This window comes from Conger conger, chromosome 15, assembly GCF_963514075.1.
Source record: "Conger conger chromosome 15, fConCon1.1, whole genome shotgun sequence".
Classification (NCBI taxonomy): domain Eukaryota; kingdom Metazoa; phylum Chordata; class Actinopteri; order Anguilliformes; family Congridae; genus Conger; species Conger conger.
Window position 1 is genome coordinate 37,593,333 of NC_083774.1, and position 25,350 is coordinate 37,618,682.

Below are 25,350 nucleotides of genomic sequence, written 5' to 3' on the forward strand. Positions count from 1 at the left end.
CAGCTCCTGGTCCAAGTGATGGTTCTGTCCCGCCTGGACTACTGCAATTCCCTCTTGGCTGGCCTCCCAGCATCCGCCATCAGACCCCTCCAACTCATCCAGAATGCAGCAGCTCGTCTGGTCTTCAACCTTCCCAAATACTCGCACGTCACCCCCCTGCTTACTACCCTCCACTGGCTGCCTGTCATGGCTCACATCAAATTCAAAACATTGGTGCTAGCCTTCCAAGCAGTTAAAGGGTCTTCCCCAGCTTATCTACAAAAAATCATCAGACCCTACACCCCTGCCAGACCTCTTCGTTCAGCCTCCACAAGCCGCTTGGCACCTCCCCCTCTCCGAACCTCCACCTCACGCTCACGACTGCTGTCTGTTCTGGCTCCACGGTGGTGGAACGAACTCCCCGTTGAGGTCAGAACTGTAGAATCTCTCCCCACCTTCAAACGCAAGCTGAAGACACACCTCTTCAAGCAGCACCTCTCCCCATCCTTCCCTACCTCCCTGTGAACCTTAATTGTTGTCTCTGTGACTTGCTTTGTGTATCGGTATTTTTTAGTTGGCTAGGTAAGCAGTGTTTTGATAGTTAACTTTGGTCACTTTTGCTCTGTTTGTTTGTTTCTTGTTAAAAAAAAAAAGAAAAAAAAAAATTGGCCCTCGTCCTTATCTTTGTTGTACATGTAGCAGTTCAAATTGTACTTCCCTCTAGGGTCTTTCAGCGAACTTATCCCTGGTTATGGATATGCACTTTGTTGTACGTCGCTCTGGATAAGAGCGTCTGCCAAATGCCAATAATGTAATGTAATCTGAACATTTTCATGGCTGGGTCATTCCTGTTGGTGCTCCACCTTCTGGACACCATCCAATAACTAACAAAACACCTGAACTAACAAAACGACTAACCCTTTCACCAAGGTTTCTTATGCTTTGTGACAATGTTTTCACTGTTCGACCTTAGTGTTTCACATTGTTTGTATCATGTGTTTCAGACCAGTTTAGTTAATTGTTGATAAATGCCTGGATGTTTGTCAGTCAATTGTGAACTGTGTTACCGAACAAATATACTTGACCTGTGGACTGTGAACTGACTTTTGTGCTCTCAAGGAACACTGGCTTCAGCCGCATCCTGAGACCACAGGGGGGATGTAGGAACCACAACTCCCACAATCCCACAGGACAATTCCGCGACGTCCACCCCGCATGACGTCTAGCTTGGTTCAGCCAATCCCGTAATGGCGGGAGCACTACATCAGTTTACTCCTGCAAAGCTCACCAACGAACAACAGCAACAAACTTTTCCACCCGGAAAAAGGACAAGCAAACATCCTTCCAGCAACCGAGTGGACCAGACGACAGCCAGACGACGGCTAAGACGCCCCAGCCTGCGCATCTCTCCAGGATACGCATTCACAGCACCATCGCGGCTCCTATAAGGACAGCACGTCTTTTGGATCCAATGCGTATGGACTCAGTAAGAGAACAAACATTCAGGCATAGCCAGTGTTTAGTTTAGTCTTAACTGTTTTTGTGAATCTGTGTTTCAATATTTACCATCCTACCATTGTCCTACCATGTGTTTGGTTAGCTACATATATATGTACGTGAATTGATTCGCCGTCTTTTGCGCATATATAGAGTAAAACTACGCAAGTAGTCCCTTCTCACAACAAACTCTAACTCATTACCACACCCAGAACCCTAGCTTACTCAAGCTAGCTACTCACACCTTTCCTTTGTTCAAGCGACACGCGTGCTGGCGCGCGCCCACACACACACACACACACACACACACACATACATGCCCTAACTTAACTTACTAATTTACCAAACTAAATTTCTGTTAGTTTATCTGTTATGTGTTTGCACGTTGTTTAATAAATATATTTTATTAAACCCCGGTGTCCGTTTTGGAATCACATAGACATGAGAGCCGAGTTAAAGCAGTCTTTCGAAGAACTTCCAACCAGCAGAGATATCGGTATGTTTAATCATTAATATTGGTTATTTTAATTATTAAATTACTAAATTTGTGGTTAGATATTTCTGATAACAGTAATTTTATGAGACTGATGACTTTTTGCAGTTATACTGCTACATAACATTAACTGGCGCCCTGGTTTCGTAGAGAGTAAAATCCCTACGTTATTTGGCAGCCCGTGCGAGGACCCCACATAATTTGGAGGCCCGTGCGAGGACCCCTACACTGCAATACTCCCTAAGGACCACCATGTCTCCAAGCTCTTACTCCTGCATATCCATCATGAAACAGGGCACAGTGGAAGGAATTTTATGCTTTCCAGACTCAGACAAAGGTACTGGATTCCCTGTGCCAACCCTTTGGCAAGAAAGGTCATTTATGAATGCACAACATGCAGAAGAGAGCTCCAGTGCAGGCGAACAGAAAATGGCAGACTTGCCTGTTGACAGGTTGACCCCTGACCTTCCACCCTTTACTCATGTAGGGGTTGATTACTTTGGACCATTGGAAATAAAACGTAACCGTAGCATTGTGAAACGGTATGGAGTCATTTTCACATGTTTGACCAGTCGCGCCATACATCTTGAAGTTGCACATTCGCTTGATACTGACTCTTGCATTCATGCATTCAGACGCTTAATTGCCAGAAGAGGGCAGGTGTCTGAGTTGCGATCAGACAATGGAACAAACTTTGTCTCGACTGAAAGGGAACTAAAGGAGTCCCTGAAATCCTGGAACTTGCAACAGATTGAACAAAGCCTACTCCAAAAGGGAGTGAAGTGGACTTTCAACATTACATTACATTACATTACATTATTGGCATTTGGCAGACGCTCTTATCCAGAGCGACGTACAACAAAGTGCATACCCATAACCAGGGATAAGTTCGCTGAAAGACCCTAGAGGTAAGTACAATTTCAACTGCTACCTGTACAACAAAGATAAGGACAAGGGCCATTTTTTTTTTTTTTTTTTGAACAAACAAACAGAGCAAAAGTCACCAAAGTTAACTATCCAAACACTGCTTACCTAGCCAACTAAAAATACCGATACACAAAGCAAGTCACAGAGACAACAATTAAGGTTCACAGGGAGGTAGGGAAGGATGGGGAGAGGTGCTGCTTGAAGAGGTGTGTCTTCAGCTTGCGTTTGAAGGTGGGGAGAGATTCTATAGTTCTGACCTCAACGGGGAGTTCGTTCCACCACCGTGGAGCCAGAACAGACAGCAGTCGTGAGCGTGAGGTGGAGGTGCCAAGCCTGTGGAGGCGGAACGAAGAGGTCTGGCAGGGGTGTAGGGTCTGATGATTTTTTGCAGATAAGCTGGGGAAGACCCTTTAACTGCTTGGAAGGCTAGCACCAATGTTTTGAATTTGATGCGAGCCATGACAGGCAGCCAGTGGAGGGAAGTAAGCAGGGGGGTGACATGTGAGTATTTGGGAAGGTTGAAGACCAGACGAGCTGCTGCATTCTGGATGAGTTGGAGGGGTCTGATGGCGGACGCTGGGAGGCCAGCCAAGAGGGAATTGCAGTAGTCCAGGCGGGACAGAACCATCGCTTGGACCAGGAGCTGGGTCGAGTAGGGGGTGAGAAAGGGGCGGATTCTCCGTATGTTGTATAGGAAGAACCTGCAAGACCGGGTCACCGCCGCAATGTTCTCGGAAAGGGACAGTCTGCTGTCCATCACCACGCCGAGGTTCCTTGCACTGGGTGACGGCGTGAGTGTGGTATCCCCGAGGGAAATGGAGAGATCCAGATGGGGAGAGGTATTAGCAGGGATGAATATCATTTCAGTTTTACCTGGGTTGAGCTTTAGATGGTGGTTGTCCATCCAGCTCTGGATGTCCCTCAGGCAAGCAGAGATACGGGCTGAAACCTGCGTATCAGACGGCGGGAATGAGACGAAGAGTTGGGTATCATCCGCATAGCAGTGGTAGGATAGCCCATGTGCAGTGATCACAGGGCCAAGGGAGCGAGTGTAGAGAGAAAAAAGAAGTGGGCCAAGGACTGAACCCTGGGGAACTCCTGTGGCGAGGGGCCGAGGTGTCGATACCGAACCAGCCCAGGCAACCTGGAAGGAGCGACCAGAGAGGTAGGACTCAATCCAGTCCAGGGCTGTGCCACAGATGCCCGTTGCTGACAGGGCAGACAGGAGGATGGAGTGATCCACAGTGTCGAAGGCAGCAGAGAGATCTAGAAGAATGAGGACAGAGGAGAGGGAGGCTGCTCGTGTGGCATGAAGTGACTCACTGACGGAGAGGAGCGCAGTCTCTGTCGAGTGGCCCGATCTGAAGCCAGACTGATGGGGGTCTAGCAGGTTGTTGTTAGAAAAGAAGGAAGAAAGTTGAGTAGAAGCGGCTCGTTCTATAGTTTTAGAAAGGAAAGGAAGAAGAGATACCGGGCGGTAGTTCTGGATGATGGAGGGATCCAGGGTAGGCTTTTTTAGCAGCGGAGTGATGTGGGCCCTCTTGGAGGATGCCGGAAAACAGCCGGAAGACAGGGAGGAGTTGACAAGGGAGGTGACAAATGGGAGAATGTCAGGTGTGATAGTTTGGAGAAGAGAAGAGGGGATAGGGTCAAGGGCACAGGTTGTAGGGCGGTGGCAGAGCAGGAGTTGAGAAACATCAGAGTCTGTAAGGGGGGAGAAAGTGGAAAAGGAAGGGATGGGCCTAGAGGGGGGGGAAGGGCACAGTGAGGGGGGCGGTGGTTGTAAAGGATCTGCGGATGACTGTGACCTTCTCATCGAAGAAATCAGCAAAGTCATCAGCAGCGAAGGAGGACTGAGGAGGAGGAGCCGGTGCGTTGAGGAGAGAGGAGAAAATGGAGAAAAGTTTCCAGGGGTTAGAAGCAGAGTTCTGAATTTGTGTTTGATAGTGTTTTGCTTTGGCGGCAGTGACATCGGAAGAGAATGCCGCCAGGAGAGACTGGTAAGTCATGAGGTCGGAAGCGTCTCTGGATTTCCCCCACTTCCTCTCCGCTGCGCGGAGGCTGGCCCTGGAGGTACGGAGGGTGTCAGATATCCAAGGACTGGGAGGGGATGTGCGAGGTGGCTTTGAGACAGGGGGACAGAGAGAGTCAAAGGCGGAGGAGAGAGATGAAAGGAGGGTGGCAGATGCAGAGTCAGCGGGGAGTTTGGAGAAGGATTCGATAGGGGGGAGTGAGGCGGTGACGGTGCTGGCAAAGGAAGAGGGTGAGAGGGAGCGGAGGTTACGGCGGGCTGAGGAAGTGTGGGTGGGAGGAGGGGGAGGAGGATGGGGAGGAAGAGGGAGGGAGAATGAGATGAAGTGGTGATCAGATGTATGCAGAGGGGTAACCGTGAAATCGGAGCATGAGCAGTTCCTTACAAAGACAAGGTCTAGGACATTGCCCGCCTTGTGGGTTGGAGGAGAGTGTTGCAGGGAGAGGCCGAAGGAGTGGATTAGCGGTAGGAAGGCAGCAGACTGGGAGGCTTCTAGGTGGATGTTGAAGTCTCCAAGGAGAATCAGTGGGGTGCCATCCTCAGGGAAGGAGCTGAGAAGGGTGTCTAGCTCATCAAGGAAGTTTCCCAGGGGCCCTGGAGGACGGTAGATAACTGCAATGAAAAGGTTAGTAGGGTAGGATACTGCAACAGAATGGAATTCAAAAGTGGATATGGACAGGTCAGAGAGGGGGAGAACAGAGAATTTCCACGAGGGGGAAATTAAAAGACCAGTACCACCGCCACGGCTGGAAGGCCGGGGAGTGTGCGAGAAGGAGAAGGAGGATGAGAGGGCAGCGGGAGTGGCGGTGTTGTCAGGTGTGATCCAGGTCTCCGTGAGGGCAAGGAATTGTAGGGACTGGAGGGAGGCATACGCAGGGATGAAGTCAGCCTTCCGAGTGGCAGACTGGCAGTTCCATAGTCCCCCTGTGACAGCAAAGTCCTCACAAGGGGTCAGCGGGGGATAGCTGAGGTTTGAGGGGTTCCGACGCCGTGGAGGCCCACGTCGGAGGGGGGGTCTTCGAGGGAGAGAGCAGACTGGGATGGGGTGAAACATAACATCACAAACTGGGACGCTAGCGTCGCTCTGACACGCCTATTTAAATGGCCTACAATTGCTCACAAGCAATACCAAATCAAAGCTAATCTACTGATAAATTCCACAGCTATTTAAGTTACTTAAGACAAATGTTCAATCACTCTACAGGTATGCAACCAGTAGAAGTGATTAACAGGTAATAGACAAACAACCTGGCTCAAGCCCTAACCCTTGCTGTTCAAATGAGCAATTTAAAAAAATCAACGTTACCGCGTCTAGAGGAAAACCCGCAGCGATACTAAACACCTGGTCAGAATGATGCACTTACTGACTAAGGACAACTTTCGCCAGTCTAATATACGCTAGCGTCGCTCTGACACGCCTATTTAAATGGCCTACAATTGCTCACAAGCAATACCAAATCAAAGCTAATCTACTGATAAATTCCACAGCTATTTAAGTTACTTAAGACAAATGTTCAATCACTCTACAGGTATGCAACCAGTAGAAGTGATTAACAGGTAATAGACAAACAACCTGGCTCAAGCCCTAACCCTTGCTGTTCAAATGAGCAATTTAAAAAAATCAACGTTACCGCGTCTAGAGGAAAACCCGCAGCGATACTAAACACCTGGTCAGAATGATGCACTTACAACCCACCCCATGAGGCGATTCTTAATAGCCGACCACTCAGAACTGTTTCTGATAATCCAAATGACTTGGAGCCACTAACACCGAACCATTTACTGCAACTCAAGGTGCAGCCAGTTCTGCCTCCAGGATTATTTGTGGAAGAGGACCTTTATGCAAGACGTCGCTGGAGGCAAACCCAATACATTGCCGATCTATTTTGGAAGCAGGGGTCAGAGAGTATCTCCCTATTCTACAGACACGTCAAAAATGGTCACGTGTCAGACGTAACTTCTGTCAAGGAGACATTGTGTTGGTAGCTGACGCCACAGCACCACGAGGCTCATGGATGTTGGCCAGTGATTGAAGCCCACCCTGATTCTAAAGGCTTGGTCCACAGCGTAAGGCTTCAAACTAAGACAAGCCAGCTAGAACGACCCGTCAGCAAGATCTGCTTGCTGGTTGAAGGCCCACAACCTGAGGGCTGACTGAGGCCTGCATGAACCTGCGCACGTGCTTACACACACACAGATGCATACGCTGATCCTTTGCACACATCATGTTAATAGTATATGGCTCCTTAGAAAATTTTCATTTTTGATTGTTATAGCTTGCTTCCTGCAGTAGCTATAAGGGGCCAGCTATGTAGGAGCCATTTTCCATTCAAATGAGTTGAATGCGTGCTACAGGAGCACAGAGAACTTGGTTTCAATTTAGGATCTTTTATTTTGAAAGAACTCTTATTTTTGTTATTATGAGAACACCTTGAGCTTTAAGATGGCCGACACTCACTTTTGATTGTTAGAACACTGAGAACAAAGGAATTAGGAAGACACACAGTTCTTTACAGCTATTGAAGACTATTTGACCCTTTTTGAATACTTAATGTCACATTTTCATTATTTGGATCTACTTATTTAACCACTTTCTACTAACCATTTGTTGAATCATTGGAATCTATTGGAGTTTCCTTTGTTTGCTCTCATCCACCTGCTTACTCATCTACCAACTCACCTGCCTTGCCTGCCTACCCTGCATCACCTCCTGCCTGCCCTGCTTCCCTCTCTACCCCCAACTATCGCATCTTCATCCATAAAGGTACAATTCAATCATTGCAAAGCCAGTCAAAGAAGCTCGATATTACGTCTAAACTTGTGGCTATTTTATGGACAAATTTGAAAATATGCCATTACACAAGGACCCAACCAAAGTCTGCAGAAGAACTGTGGCAAGTTCTCAACATGCTTGGAACAACCTCCCTGCTGATTGTTTTATAGAACATGCAGGGCAGCATTGGCTATCTCAGAGAAGTGATGCAGTTTTAACGCCGAAGGGTGGTCACAAAAAATATTGATTTGATTCAGTTTTTAACTATTCTGACAAATTACTAAAATGTAATGTAAAATGTATAGTGCGTTTATTTAGGACCTTTCATTTAATTATTTTTGAAAGAATCTAACTGAACAGAATGTTATACAGGTGCCTAAGACTTTTGCACAGTACTCTACATACATACACATACACAAATCTCCCACACACATACACACAAACCCCCCTACACACACACACACACACACACACACACACACACACAAATGCTCATACCCCGTACACACACACACACACGCACAAACCCCCCTCCACACATACACACACACACACACACACACATCCACAAACCCCCCTACACAGATATACACAAACACACCCCCACCCCACAAACACACACACACTCACATACTGACCCACGCCAACACACCAACACTCACACACACCCCCGACCCCCACACACACACACACACACACACCGCCACCACACACATACACACATCCCAACGCACATAAACACATACCGTGCCACCACACGCAGAAACACTCATACACACATACCACCCCACTGCCACCACACACACACCCCACAAACACACACTTACATAATGACCCCCTCCCACCCACAAGACACACACTCACAAACACTACCCCCCACCAACACACACTCACATACCCCCCCGACCCCCCGCCCCCACACACACACACACACACACACACACACTCACATACCCCCCCGACCCCCCGCCCCCACACACACACTCACATACCCCCCCGACCCCCTGCCCCCCCCCACACACACCCCCCCCCCCCAAACACACACACACATACCCTGCCACCACACACATACACACATACCCCCACACACACAACCCATGAATACCTGCATAAATAAAACTAGAACGTTATGCCGTGGCTGGGTGAATACTCTTTTCTGGATGGAACCTTACCCCATCCATCACCCTCCCCCTACCTCTCCTTGTGTTTTCCTCAGACTGCAACAGGTCGAGAAGATTATAAAAAAGAAATACAATAATCACAATACAAACACAAAATAACATCTTCGATATGATATATACTTCTATACTAATATATTGATTGAGGTCCACTGATTGAAGTTTTTCTATCTGTATCTTCATTACTAAGCTTGCTAGTTTGCCAATCTGCCACTGTTAGTTCTCTAGTTCTAAAAGCCACTGCCTTCAAGGCGTCATAGACCTTGGGAGTATTCAGTGACTGATTGTGGCACACTAGTGCCATCTACAGCATATCGATTGAAACTGTTACTGTGCAAATCCGCAGAATTCCACAGGAGAATGACTCCCTGTGGAATGCCGCAGTTTAGCACTCATTTTAAATGACTCCAACTGCAGGTGAAGAATATTTAACTGGAAACTCTCAGAATTCTGTTTCTTTAAAATATTTAAAACATTTAAATCCCTCATTCAAGCTTTTAATGCTTTATAAACGGAGAAGGTGTAATGTTTCTATATTTGTCCTGTATGTATTCATGTTTATTCATGTTAATTGTTCATTTTTCATAGATGATTAGTTAGTGTTTTCCATTACAGTTCTCATATGTCTTCCCCTGTTATGTCTGCATCTGAATGTTTACCAGCCAAATCACTCCCCTGTCTGCGTGTCCCATCATTCGGGTGTTTACGGAATTCCTTCCCAACTCGCAATTCTTACTTCCTGCTTTTTCTTGGTAGTTAAATGTTGTAAAGCACGATTCTTACTAACTACTACAAATCTAGGTTTTGTACAGTACTAATTCGATTAATACACTTACTGTCTGTCTAACTAACTAACAATCACTTTTATTGGGTAGTTTAGAAATATTCACGTAACTAACACACTAACGCAATCTCTTAGTATTTCTGCACTGTTCTGTAACTCCGCCTCCCTATGCTATCCCTGATTACTCGTTTAGTTTCAGCGAAGTGTTCGCACCTGTCTCTAACTATCACTTCATCTTCAAGCTATGCAAATGTCTACTCCCTAACCCGGAGCCGTATGTTTTACATGTTGGTTACGTGCATCCAGTCCGCGTTTTCGTCTCCCTTCTATGATTATGTTACTACCCCATTATGTTTCCCCACCTGTTGTCTATTTATTTAGCCCAACTTATCCCCAGCCCCGCCTAGATTGTTACCTTCCCTCATGTATTTAAACCTCAGTCTCTGCATTGTTCCTTGTCAGAACGCTGATCAGTCTTTGTGCCGAATACTTCGTAAGCCTAATTCTTGAGATTCTTGATAGACACCCCTTTGCCTTTTAATTTCCGAGCCTGCCTTGCCCTTTTGTTTTGTTTGCCTTTCTGCTTTTCTGGTTTTTTGACATTCTGCTTTGTTTTCTGACTTCGTTTTTAGCCTTCGCCCTTCTGTACTTTAGCCTTTTGATTTTCTGGATTTTTGACCCCTTCACCTGTTTTCGACTATTCTACTCTGTTTTTCTATTCTTTTTTCAACTTCGGACAAATAAACAACGATTTTGGATTATCCTGTGGTCTGCGTTTGGGTTCTCAGAGCTGTACATAACAGAAGGGTTTGATTAGGGTGAACTGTGATATTCTGGATTATGTACTGTAAAAAGTTTATGGAGAGGAATATGTTCTTTGAAATGACATTTACAATTGTTCATTTATAAAAATGGGTGAAATAATGGATAGAAATTACCCTGTAACATTACTCCTTCTCATGCTTCATGTCTTGTACATTTCTGTTGCCTCATTTATCAAACGTGAGCCAAACAAACTTGACCATGAATCATTCTGAAATGCATTTACACAAATAATGAGGGATGTATCAAAGCTTTCAGTTGTTTTCTCGTAGGATCCAAACAGATTCCATAAATGCTCTCAGCTGTTCATATTGCATGCGGAAATGAAAGCACACAGTTCTAAAGCATGTTTTGTGGTTTTATTGTTCTATCCATTTGTAGCCCTATGGAAAATTAGGCCTAGATATTAAAAGTTAATTGATTCATGAATAGGAATTAATAAGTAGAATAAATAGGATTTAAAAGGTTAAAATCTATGCAGAGGTTTAATATTGCATACTGTGCAATTGTCATAGGATTTCATGGTTAAGTTCATGTATTGTGTTAATTACATGATGTATTACAAATGTCTTTTGTTTTCCAAAATACTATGTTCACAATGCTGGACATATTGTAAATGTGTTTTATTTTGAAAAGATTCAAGTGTAAAGTTTTGCTTTTTGTTTATTGTCATTAGCCAATGAAAAGTGAGTTGAAGGTCAGGGGTGAGGGGGAAGTGGAAAAAACGGGAGAGAGACGTTGGAGAGTAGAGGAGGGAAGATTAAAAAAGATTGTGAGGAATTTGTTGCTAAGCTGTTGTTTTGAAAAGTTAACAGTGGAAATACGTAGTCCACCTATTTCCAAAGCGTTTGAGTGTAATAACGTGAGTACACAACCCGTGAACTCTACGAGTGGTTATATTCGACGGACAAACTGTTTTGAACAATTTATTCCCGAAGAGGAGTTCAACGTTCGGGCGGTCCGCCATTTTGCCTAGCTTAGCCTACGGTGAGATAGCTAGCTGTTCTGGATTGTTCTGGACTGTGTGTTCGCCAACCCGGAGAGCTTGACAAGTCTGGGTAAACCAGAGGAGATAGTAACACAAGCGATTTCTGTGAATCCAACCAAATAAACATACTTTCCGGAGTTGTCATTGTCCGCTAGCTCATCTAGAGTGAAGGAGCCGCCATTTGGTGTGCTACACCGCACACAAGCTACGCGCCAGGCCTGAAACAACCACTTTGAATTGGGGTATTTTAGTTACACTGCCTGCGATAGGGTATTTCATGTCATTCAGGTATTTAATTTCATTGAGGCTTAGCACCCGGTATCGGTTTGTTTTTGATACTTGAATGTGCATTGCAAACTAGTTTGTTAAGCGTGACTGAAAACTGAATTAAATGAATACTGTACTAAAGGAATTATATTGTGTACATAAGTAAATAGTTCATTACTTTACAAACATGTCAGTGCCTGTGAATGGTTATTGCAGTTAAGCTTGGGAACATGGAGCTATAGTTTCTTTAGAGTGAGCCTTTTAGTAGCCTACACTATAAGTAAAAATACAAATGAAGTTGAAAGCTAATAATTTAAAAGTGAATAAATACCTTGTAGTCATAACAGTCATACAGTAATTAATACACAGTGAAAAGACAAAACATACACACACTTATTGTTAGAGATAACACTTTAGTTAAAGCACTCAGGTTAGCTACCCCTATTAATTGCCCGGACAGCAAAGGGGCGCTACATAAAATGGAGGCACCGCTGGGATTGTTAAATTGAATTAATTGTTTTACTTTGTCTGTTTGGTGCTAAATAGCAAGATTAAAGGACTAGTAGTAAAAAAATAATAATAATAAATGAAAAAATGTAGTTTTCAATTTTAAAGTAAAACTTTATTAGTTACTCAAAACACTGACAATGGAAGTTCAGTCTGTGTATTCAGAGTTGGCGACAGAGAGTGGTGTCAAGGTGAGTCCCTTGAGGAAGACCATGTGTTGCTGGCACTTGTTCCCAAAGGCAGTGAAGTGGGCCAAATTGAACAAACGCTGGAAACTGTGAAAGCCCTAGGACGAGTGAGAGTACGAGGCAGAATGTACAACAGAAAACTGGATCGTGTCACAGCATTGTGTGAATGTAGAGAGAAGATTGATCCGACCAAGGTTCCCTCTGAAGTGAAACACCCCACTACAGACATCAGTTGGCCGATCATCATTGCTTCTAAACATTCAACTTCTGATGGAGATGCACCGAATCCACTGAAAGTTCTGCTTGATGCGTCAGCATCCAATAGCTCTGCTGAGTCCATCATCTTGGCTGTTGGTGATGTGTTGTCAAAGATAGGGAAACCGTCAGAGGAAAACAGTAGCTATCGCCGCCTGCGGATGTTCTCTGGCACATTACCCACACCTGCAGGAGAAGAGGCGTTGGAGCATTGGCTCGAACAGGCTCGTTTGATGGTCGAAGAGAGCGAATGCTCAGACAAAGAAAAGTGTAGACGAATTATGGAGTGTCTTAGAGGGCCTGCTCTAGCTGTAGTGAAAGCAATACGGATGGCCGAGGCCGACGTTACCCCTTCTAAATGCTTAGATGCTATCGAGAGTGCCTTCGGCACAGTTGAGTCAGGTGAAGACCTCTATTTTGAGTTTAGACTACTGCACCAAGAGAAAGGTGAACTTTCTGATTTCCTGAGGCGACTAGAACAGTCACTCACCAAGGTAGTCAGTAGAGGTGGTATTCCTTCCAGTCATATGGACACAGCCCGAGTAGAGCAGCTACTGCGGGGAGCCATACATTCAGATCTCATGCTAGTTCAGCTAAAGTTAAAAGAGAGAAAGCAGAGTCCTCCAAAGTTCTTAGAGCTGCAGGCTGAAGAGGAATATGCAGCTGCTAGAGTCAAGCTTAGCACGTCTGTCCATAAAGTTCATGCCAATAAGGATGTAGACAGCCGACAGACTGAGATTCAGTCCTTGAAAGCAGATATCAAAGAGTTTAAATCATTGTTCACAACACAAAGTCATTCAAGGAAGTGGATGATGACAAAGGCCCTGGTTCAGTTGTCCAGGGCCCTGTGGCTGAAGGCTGTGAAAATTCAGAGGTAGCGGCACTGAAGAAACAAGTCCAAAGTTTGCAAAACCAAATGTCATCCAAAGTGACCAAAGTCTTTGATGTGCCTGCCAGTGCGTTAAGAGTAGAGCCATCCAGACCAGCTCAAAACAGCTGAAAGCCAAACAAACCAAGAGAGTCTGACGACAGCATATGCTATAGGTGTGGAGAAAATGGACACTTTGCCACCAAGTGTCAGAATGCTGAAAATCAGAGCAAAGTCATTCAAAAGCTCATTCAGTCTCAAGAGAGCTAAAGAGGGACAGTCACCTCATCAAGAAAACAAAAGTCCTGACACTGTCTGCTCAGTCAAAAAAAGTGAAGTGACTCCAGTAGGAGGCAGGAACTTTCCTAAATGACTGATAAGTCCCCCCTCTGTCGTGCACTTGAGAGTGAATGGTCAGCAGTGTGAAGCTGTATTAGACAGTGGCTCACAAGTAACCATCATCTTCAAGAATTGGCACAAGCAGCATTTGTCAGATGTTCCAATCCATCCTGTGTCCGGCCTAGCCATCTTAAGTGAGACCAGCTATCCTTACCTTGGCTACGTTGTTGTGGATGTTGAGTTCCCTGAAAGTGTCTCTGGCTCAAAAGAATCCCTCTCCGTTTTAGCGTTAATCTGTCCTGGCCCCAGAACTCCATATCAGATTCCTGTTATCCTGGGCACCAATGCCAGTCTCTTCAAGCGCCTAGCCAAAATCTGCAAAGAAACAGCAGGGGTAGATATTGCTCAGACTTTAGGCATTAAAGCTGCCAAACCAGTCCAAAGCAAGGTCCCCGTAGCCTGTGAGGGTGAAGAGGACATCGTATGTGTGAAGTGGATGGGCCCTGGCCCTCTGACCTTACCTGCTGGCAGTGACTGTCGAGCTGTGTGTCAGGTGAAGTTAAAGAAACCATTGGACAAAGAGGTGCTGATGGTGGATGCTTCACCCACAGCTCCACTTCCGGCTGGCATGCTGCTACAGCCCATGATAGTGCCAAGCTCAGAGGTGGATGTGAACCACTTCCCTGTGCTAGTATGCAGTGAGTCAGCACGAGACGCAGTCGGAACAGTGATGGGAAATTTGTGCTCTGCTGATCCTGTGATGCCTGCCTTGCCGTCTGAAAACAGGCATTATCAAGGAGTCACGTAGCCTATATGCGTCTCCGATAGTCATAGCAAGGAAGATGAAAGGCAGCGTCCGAATGTGCATAGATTACAGAACACTGAACAGTCGAACAGTGCCTGACCAATACACTTCTCCTCGCATTGACGATGTGCTTGACTGCCTGACAGGGAGTAGGTGGTTTTTTGTATTAGACCTGAGGTCTGGTTATTACCAGATCGCCATGACCGAAACTGATAAAGAAAAAACAGCCTTTATCTGCCCACTTGGGTTTTATCAATTCGAAAGAATGCCACAGGGTATCACTGGAGCACCTGCACGTTCCAATGTTTGATGGAAAGAGACGTAGGCGAAATGAACCTGCTCCGGGTATTAGTTTACCTGGATGACCTGATCGTCTTCGGAAAATCATTGGAGGAGCATGAGGAGAGGCTTCTCAAGTGCTGGATCGACTCGAAGAGGTGGGACTGAAGCTGTCTTTCGACAAGTGCCAGTTTTGCCAACCAAAGGTGAAATACGTGGGGCACATAATATCCGCAGACGGAGTCGCCACAGATCCCGAGAAAGTCAAGGCCGTCACCAGCTGGCCTCGGCCTACAGATCTGAAGTCGCTGAGGTCCTTCCTTGGATTCTGCGGGTATTATCGGCGGTTCGTGGCAAACTATTCAGCAGTTGTCAGACCCCTCCCCCCAAAGTTAATGCAACAGGACATCGCCGGCTGGCTGCCTTAGCGACTTATGATTTTAACATCAAATACCGGCCCGGCAAGACCAACATCTGTCCAGAAACATGGCTGGTGAGGTGGAGAAAGGAGAGTGGGAGGAGATACCCCAGATCGGAGTGAAGTCCATCTGTCAAAGGGTTTGTGCTACAGAGTCGGTTGGAACACCTCCCCAATACGTCGATCAGCTGGCAGTGTCCCCTGAGTGCATCCCTGAGGTGTTCGCTTTCCCAACTCACCTCAACATGTTTTCCTTGAGTCAGATGTCCAAAGCTGACTTGAAAGAAGCGCAGCAGAAGGATGACATCATCTGGGGAGTGATGGAAGCCATGCAGCAAGGCAACTGGCCGAGTGACAAAGAGAAAAACTCTGAACTGAGTCTATTCAAGAGAGAAAGAGACCGTCTGGTGCTGCAAGGTGGACTACTACACAGGAAGAGTCAGAAACCCTCTGGAGGACAGGTAACCCAACTTGTGCTGCCTGTTGAGTTCCGAGAGGCTGTCTTGCGATCCTTACATGATGACATGGGTCATTTAGGCGTAGAGCAGATGACTGATCTTCTGCGTAGTAGGTTCTATTGGCCCAAGATGGCAATCGATGTTGAACAGTATGTAAAGGACTGTGGAGAGTGTGTCACATGGAAAAGCCCTTGCAAGAAGGCTGCACCCCTGCACCAGATTGTAAGCAGTGGTCCCATGGACCTCGTATGCATCAATTTTCTCTCCATGGAATCTGACTCAAAAGGAATCAGCAATGTATTAGTTGTGACGGATCATTTTACACATTACGCACAGGCGTTTCCTACCAGGAATCAAAAAGCACTCACCGTGGCTAAGATCCTGGTGGAAAAGTACTTTGTGCATTATGCCAAGCAGAATACAGACTTTGAAAGGCGGTTGATTTGAGAGCTCCTGATGATCCTGGGGGTGCGTAAATCACGAACCACACCCTATCATCCACAAGGGGCCCCTCAACCCGAAAGATTCAATCGCACTTTACTGTCAATGCTTGCCACGTTGGGGCAGGAGAAGAAACGTTCATGGAGTCAGCATGTTCCATACGTCGTCCATGCCTACAACAGTACAAAATGTGACTCCACTGGATACTCACCGTATCTACTGATGTTTGGCGAGAAGCTAGGCTTCCAGTAGACCTTTGCTTTGGCACTTCACCAGATTTCCACTAAGTGTGGGAGTGTGAGATCGTCTAAAGCTGCATCTTGTACAAAGGGAGACCCGCCAACATGTTATTGGCCACATCGAGGTGGAGCATGGCGATGTTATACATAGTAACCCCAGCTCAAGTTAAGCAGAAATAAGACATGCAATTCAGATATGAATAATATGATATGATTATGATTCAATAAACATCTATAGGGCATTAACTATGGAATCTATGGTTTACATAAAAACTGTTGTAGTGGCTTAAGGAGATCACCACTATCTCTTAAAAGTGGTTAGACATGCTGTCCCACTGCAACTTGTCCGGTTAGAAACACAGGAGGATGCCACTGAATTCTCAACACTTTATTTATCACTGCCACACAGTGAGCACACTTTCCGTTGAAGATGTGGTTCTGAAAGGGATAATTATCTAACCTCGTAGCATTATACATGGTTATAACATGGTTATAACATGCAAGACATTATAATCTAATATCAATAAACATGATGCATCCACCTCCACACTGTATTAGAATATGGACACTTAACCATTTATTTGGAAAACGCCCCTTTTATTGCCCCTTTAAAAAGATTTACATTTCCAACCTCGATTGAAGAGTTTGTGTTTGTACCTGTGTTTGTGTTTTGGTCCTCCAGTCCAGCAGAAAGCGCTCTCACTCCTGAATCCTGCAGCTCGTTGTCTCTGGGCTCCAGATCACACAGCTCTGAGTGAGGAGAACGCAAGGCTGAGGCCAGAACATCACAGCAGCCCTCTGTGAGATTACACCAACCCAGCCTGTGGAGAAACCACATACACATGGACACACACACAAACATTTAAATTACTGGTGATTGTAATAATGTTCACCTTGTCAGTTCATACATACCTAATTTCCTATGTGCCTATGCATCCCTGAGTGCTACATACAAAAAACAGGGAGAGGGTTGTGTAAATTACATTCATAAATTATTCTTAAATGATTTCATAAATTAATCCACCAAATTCTAATTATTAATTATTATTTTATATAATAATTATTTAGCTTCATTAACCAACAAAAGATAAAGGTTTGGAACCTACTGCAAGGATTTAATTACCAAACATTTTCTCTATGATGATCACATATGAGACAGAATCTGATTTGCAAACATGAATTTAATCTGCAAACACAAGAAACAGTGTTCATATGATCACTGTGGGGATCCCCCGTGATATGTTCTTCGGTCAGCAAACATATATACATTTTTTAAAAGTTCAAAATTCATCATTACACAAATGGATAAAAATAACTGTTAATGAACACTTATTTTTCTCCTAGTCTTCTAACCATTTATATAAGAGATCCATTGTCTCCATTGGTCAGTTTGCGTTCAAGCTGTGCCAATATCCACGATGTTCACAAATCTTTAAATTTTACTCTGCGTTTAGATCACCGTTATCTACTTTGTAACCTAAATTAACTTAATGTTATCATCACGCCGCTAGTAGCCTCCCAACGTAAAACAAAATGAGTTATTTTGTCCTTTGACCTTATCAACGATTGTCGGCAAGACCACCAAAGCCTGCTGAAGCAAATGACACATGAGGACGCTATGAATTATTTCAATAACTGCACATTATCTGAATGTGTCCAGATAAACAAATGACTTGTGTCAGTGTCATCAGATGTAACGTAAAGTAGCAAGCTTGCTAAAGTTAGGGCAGTGGGGATACATTATTGCAATAGCGTTAGCAATACCGTTGCTTATCAACCAATAAACTACTGTTCAGGAAGAATACATTAACCATAAAACATAGTTCCGTTAAAAATACATTCATATGAAGTTTGTCTTGTGAAAATTTTAAAAGATAAATGTAATAATTGTCGTATAAAAGTGTTATGGAACTCAAACCTGTGGTATATCGTGGATATTGACACATCCAGGGGGTGTAAATTGCCTAATCAACTTACCAAGTAATTTAAATATGATGACTTCTTAGTATTCTGGCCATTCATTTTTAAATATTCACTAAGCTAAATGAAAAACCACATTCAATTCAAAATTGCGTTCTTCCCCATTATCTGTGGCCTAAGTGTGACAGTAACCATGATGACATTGTTTAAAATGTCACGGAAGAGTCGATCGGTTACCGCGGCTATGATAGCTGGTTTACTGTAAGCTTTGTTCATTTTATAAAAATACAATTTTACACAGCTTATAGCCATCACTCGTCAAAAAACTTTCACCGCAAATTGTTCCCCTCCACTGTTGTTACTGTTGTTGGCTTTGACCCAATTGTGAAAGCTAGCCAAACGAACATAGCTTAATGTTAAATTAGCTCATGTCACAGACAATTAATATATGGACCGGTAAATAAAATAAAATAAAATACCAGTCAACAAAAGAATGTCCAACTTCCTAACCAGTAACAATATTATTTCTCAGACCTGCTGCGAAACTACACCCGCTAACAGCTGAAGCAGAGCCAGAGGCGCTTAGCTACATTGAATTTCATTTGCCAGGTTTCCACCCACTTCTGGATTCAATTTAAATCCTCATGAATTATTTTGGTAGATTCCAAACAGTTCGCAAACCCTCCCTGTTTGGTATCATCTCCAAATTTAACCGACTCTGAAATGCCTCCTGTAATTCCTACATCTTCATTTAGATAATGAGTCTTATAGGCCTATGTTACCTTTTTAGACGTGTAATTTGTTTTATAAAATACATAGGCGGCTACTAAATGTTGTATTTCCAGAGCACTACATATGTGTAGAGATCTCACATACAATATTGACCAGTTAGCTATATAGTGATAATAAAAGAAACAAAAACCAAAATGTTATCCAATATGACCTTTGTGACTAACTAAAATATATGAACACATTTGCTGAAAATAAAATTTTGGAAATGACTAAATATCATTCTAATTAAGGAAAAAATCACTTTAATTAGCATTTTTTACCTATATATTTTATTCTAAACGGGAAGATTTCATTTGCCACTGGCCCATAATCCTTTTGAACCTTCCCCAATAATAGGGTAAGGTTAGTTTTATGTTCTAAATTAGATTTTCCAACTTCAATAGCTCTTCAGACAATAGTGTTTAAAATAACCGTTTCATAATCAAGTTAGGTCAGAGAACGCAGCACATCGCTTTGTTTGATTTTTCATCGTAATTGTAATATTACGAAACATTTTTGTCAATAACTTCGATATTAGCCTACAATAATAACACATCGCAGGATGCGGGTGTTATGACGAGGGACCTTCCAACATAAAGGCACAACATTTAATTCGTCCATTAAGCCCATTTATGTTCGCAAACATTCTTCATTTTTGTGGCTCGGACTGTTCATATGTATTCACCGACTGAAAAGTTTCAGAACACGATAAAAATGTTAATAGCTTTGGTTAGAGTTCAAATAATGTGTTGAGGACCAGGAGGACGTGAGCATACGATCAATTTTATCAATTGATTTAAATAAATAAATAAATAAATAAATAAATAAATAAATAAATAAATAAATAAATAAATAAATAAATATATAAATAAATAAAACTTTCAAAGGCCTGGAATCAAAACTAGATACTGAAAGCTCTCACATACACACGTGGACAAAATTGTTGGTAACCCTCTGTTAATGAAAGAAAAACCCACAATGGTCACTGAAATAACTTGAAACTGAGAAAAGTAATAATAAATAAAAATGTACTTAAAATTAACCAATGAAAATCAGACGTTGCTTTTGAATTGTGTTTCAACAGAATCATTTTAAAAAACGAACTAATGAAACAGGCCTGGACAAAAATAATGGTACCCTTAACTTAATATTTTGTTGCACAACCTTTTGAGGCAATCACTGCAATCAAACAATTTCTGTAACTGTCAATGAGACTTCTGCACCTGTCAACAGGTATTTTGGCCCACTCCTCATGAGCAAACTGCTCCAGTTGTCTCAGGTTTGAAGGGTGCCTTCTCCAGACGGCATGTTTCAGCTCCTTCCACAGATGTTCAATAGGATTTAGATCAGGGCTCATAGAAGGCCACTTCAGAATAGTCCAATGTTTTGCCTTTAGCCATTCTTGGGTGTTTTTAGCTGTGTGTTTTGGGTCATTATCCTGTTGGAAGACCCATGACCTGCGACTGAGACCAAGCTTTCTGACACTAGGCAGCGCATTTCTCTCCAGAATGCCTTGATAGTCTTGAGATTTCATTGTACCCTGCACAGATTCAAGACACCCTGTGCCAGATGCAGCAAAGCAGCCCCAGAACATAACCGAGCCTCCTCCATGTTTCACAGTAGGGACAGTGTTCTTTTCTTGGTATGCTTCATTTTTGCATCTGTGAACGTAGAGTTGATGTGCCTTGCCAAAAAGCTCCAGTTTTGTCTCATCTGTCCAAAGGACATTCTCCCAGAAGCTTTGTGGCTTGTCAATATGCTAATTCCAGTCTCGCTTTTTTATGATTTGCTTTCAACAGTGGTGTCCTCCTTGGTCGTCTCACATGAAGTCCACTTTGGCTCAAACAACGACTGATGGTGCGATCTGACACTGATGTACCTGGACCTTGGAGTTCACCTTTAATTTCTTTGGAGGTTGTTCTGAGCTCTTTGCTTACCGTTCGTATTATCCGTCTCTTCAATTTGTCATAAATTTTCCTCTTGCGGCCACGTCCAGGGAGGTTGGCTACAGTCCCGTGGACCTTAAACTTCTGAATAATATGTGTAACTGTAGTCACAGGAACATCAAGCTGCTTGGAGATGGTCTTATTGTTATGCTGGGGGGAACAGAGGAACCAGAAGCAGACACAGGGGTGTGGAAAATGGCAAGTTTACTCACAGGTGATGGGGCAGACAGAGCGTAGTCACAAAAAAAGTGAGACAAACTAGGCGGGGCATGGGAGTGAGGGCGGTCTAACAAATGAACATCAGGTGAAACGCATGAAAGGGTAATGGGACAATAACGAGGGGGAAAACGAAAACGCGGACTGGATTCACAAAGACACACATGTAAAACAAACGGCTCTGGACTAGAGAGTAGACAATGCATAGATTGAAGACATAGTGATAGTTAAGAGACAGGTGCAAACACTTCGCTGAAACAAACGAGTAATAAGGGATAGCATAGGAAGGCGGAGTTATAGAACAGCGCAGAAATGCTAAGAGATGCGTTAGTGAGTTAGTAACGAGAATATTTCTAAATTACCCAATAAAAGTGATTTAGTTAGTTAGTTAGACAGACAGTAAGTGTATTAATCGGATTAGTACTGTACAAAACCTAGATTAGTAGTGGTTAGTAAGAATAGTGCTTTACAACATTTAACTACCAAGACAAAGCAGGAAGTAAGAAACGCGAGTGAGGAATTAATTGGAAACCTGAAAATACCGTAAAAACCTGAATAGTGGGGCACGCAGACAGGGGAGTGACTCGACTGGAAAACATTCAGACGCAGACATAACAGGGGAGGACGAGTGCAAAGACTAATGAAAATAAACAGAACCAGACATGAAATATGAAAAATAATAAATTACAAGAATAAATAATACTAAACAATGATACACTAACACACAGAACACAGGAACATAACACTTATAGCCTTTACCTTTAACATGCTTGTCTATCATTTTCTTTCTAATCTCCTCAGATAACTCTCTCCTTCACTTTCTGTGGTCCATGTTCAGTGTGGTACACACCATGTCACCAAACAGCACAGTGACTACTTGTCACCCTTTAAATAGGCAGACTGATTACAAGTTTGAAGACACCTGTGATGCTAATTAGAGGACACACCTTAGTTTAACATGTCCCTATGGTCAAATTGTTTTCAATCTTTTCTAGGGGTACCATCATTTTTGTCCAGGCCTGTTTCATTAGTTTGTTTTTTAAAAATGATTCTGTTGAACCACAATTCAAAAGCAATGTCTGATTTTCATTGGTTAATTTTCATCCATCCATCCATCCATTATCTTAACCTGCTTATCCTGAACAGGGTCGCAGGGGGGCTGGAGCCTATCCCAGCATACATTGGGCGAAAGGCAGGAATACACCCTGGACAGTTTGCCAGTCCATCACAGGGCACACACACACCATTCACTCACACACTCATACCCACGGGCAATTTAGACTCTCCAATCAGCCTAACATGCATGTCTTTGGACTGTGGGAGGAAACCGGAGTACCCGGAGGAAACCCACGCAAACACGGGCAGAACATGCAAACTCCACACAGAGAGGCCCCGGCCGACGGGGATTCGAACCCAGGACCTCCTTGCTGTGAGGCGGCAGTGCTACCCACTGCACCATCCGTGCCACCCTGGTTAATTTTCAGTAAATTTTTATTTATTATTACTTTTGTCAGTTTCAAGTTATTTCAGTGACCATTGTGGGTTTTTCTTTCATTAACAGAGGGTTACCAACAATTTTGTCCACGTGTGTATGTAACCCTAATCTGCAATCTGGCCCTGGGTTTATTGAATGGGGCAGATGTTCAAGTCCACTGGGTTTAATTTAAGGAGTTAAGTACAGTTGATTAGACTAAGCAGGAGACAATCCTCCCCTGGAGAAATGCTCAAGGCCCAGCGGCAGTGTGGATCTTATTGTGGCTACACTGGGAATCGAACCACTGACCAATTTCGAGTTTAGTTTTAAACAAAAAGGAACATATTCTTGCATGTATGTCGTTGGCGCGTTTGATCAGTTCTGGGAGCTAAAAAAAAAATATGTTGCTCAAATGTTTATGTCGTGTATGACTACAGGTTAAAAAGAGGGGAAAAATCTGTTGTAATTAATTGTTATTAAAACACACTCATGGGCTACAGCTCAGACACTACACAGGCATGGGAAATATTGCGGTGGCTACCCTCCCCACCAGGTCCCCAACAGTACGCCAGAACCACAATAAAAACTCACCCCCTTAGGGCACGGCACACAGGTAGGCTACTCGGCCGCATGCACACTGCACATAATACTGCACACCCCGGTTAGAACATCAGGTAGCCCATTCACGCTATGGGTAGGGTAGTCTACTACACACAGGTAGGCTACCCACACGGCAACTGCACTGCACACACGCCTAGGCTACTTCCACTACAAACCCCCCCGTGTGATAATGGGCACACCTGTCAAGAGCCGACTGCTTCCCCCACCCCCGTGCTATGGCTGGGCTGTGCTGGGCTAAAATGCTAAAACCAATCACACAACAAATAGGACACAGACATAGGACATTAAACACTTATTAAAGTCCATTAAAACACTTAACTTGCCCGGGGTTCTAGACCCTCCCACGGGGTCTGAGCTTTGGCACTGGTCCGATCCCCGTCTATCAACAGCAACAGGTGACCCTCGGTCCAGCGCGGCGAGGCGTCTCCACAAATGGCAGGAGAGCCTCTCTACAAGCTGGAGAGCGGACAGGAGCACTCCTATATCCCCGCTATGCTTTCCCCTTAGCCCTGCCTACCTCAGGAACCTCGCCCTACAACCCGCTACCTATCTTCAGGCCGGCGGCTCTAGGCAGCACGCGAACCTCCCCCCAGGTCCATGTGCGAGTGCAATGTTTGTGTTGGTCGGCTGGCTTAGCTCCGTAGCCTCACGTCCATGCAACACCGCTCCCCAGAGACAGTGTCACGCCCGCTCGGCTCTGATTTATTAGTTCCTCCCCGCTGCAATCACGTGCAGCTGAGAAGGCTCAACACAGAGTCCCCGTCAGCAGCAGTCATCCAACTAACCAATAGTCCTTGATTACTGACCCACTCAGAACCACGTTCACTACAGTAGTTTTGTTCTATGGGGCTATGTTTGGTCTGCTTGGCTATTATGACCCTGACACACACGCGATTTCGGCCGCCGTACGTGGTCGGCGGTAGCTTTTGTGCCGATTACACATGTTGAATCGGCTGCTCGTCAGGTTTTTTCCTTTTCACGTATCCATTTTTGCAGAGCTAGCCAGCTAGATAGCAGGAGCACTTGGGGTGTCACATTATACCGGGGCTACTCTGACAGTTTTATATTTTTATAAAAATACCCATTTTATAATAGGCAAACTTATCTAAAGTTTATGAGTTATTTAATCAATTGTTTCTTTTGCAGACCAGGAGAGCTGAGGTGAAGGTTGCAGTTGCAGTCGCAATGGTGCAGCACAATGTTCCATTTGCCGTTGCTGACCATTTCAGTCCCTTGTACAAATGTTTTAGAGACTCCCCCACGGCTCAGAGCTTTAAGAGCGCAAGCACCAAAACAACGTGCATCATAAATGAAGCAGTGGCACCACATTTCAAGAAGGAACTGGTGATGAAGATGAGAGAGAATCCCTTCACACTTGTCACAGATGGCTCAAATGATACTGGCATGAGTTTAACAACTACCAGTAATTTGTATGTTTGTATCCATTTCTACATGCACACTCATACAATTTTTGAACAACATGTAGGTTTAGTTATGAGCCTTATTGTTTACAGGTCTAGAGAAGATGAATCCCCTCACAGTGAGAATATCTGACACCAACAAAGTTGTGCACAGATTCCTCAACCAGCTCTACTGTTATACAACAAAATTGAGACATTTTTTATTTGTTTGCTATTGATGTTATATATATATTTTCCGGAATTTTGTGACTTCCATTTGAGCAAGTACATGGAAATGCTGCTGCACATTTCAGTGCGATGGTTAAGCATGGAGAGGTGTATTACACAAATTCTGCGGCAGTATGGGCCACTAACCAGCTATTTTAAATCTTTAAGTATGTAGCTTATTTCATTGACAGTAGTATAGGTGCATTACACCAGACTAAATATGTACTTTTAAGCACA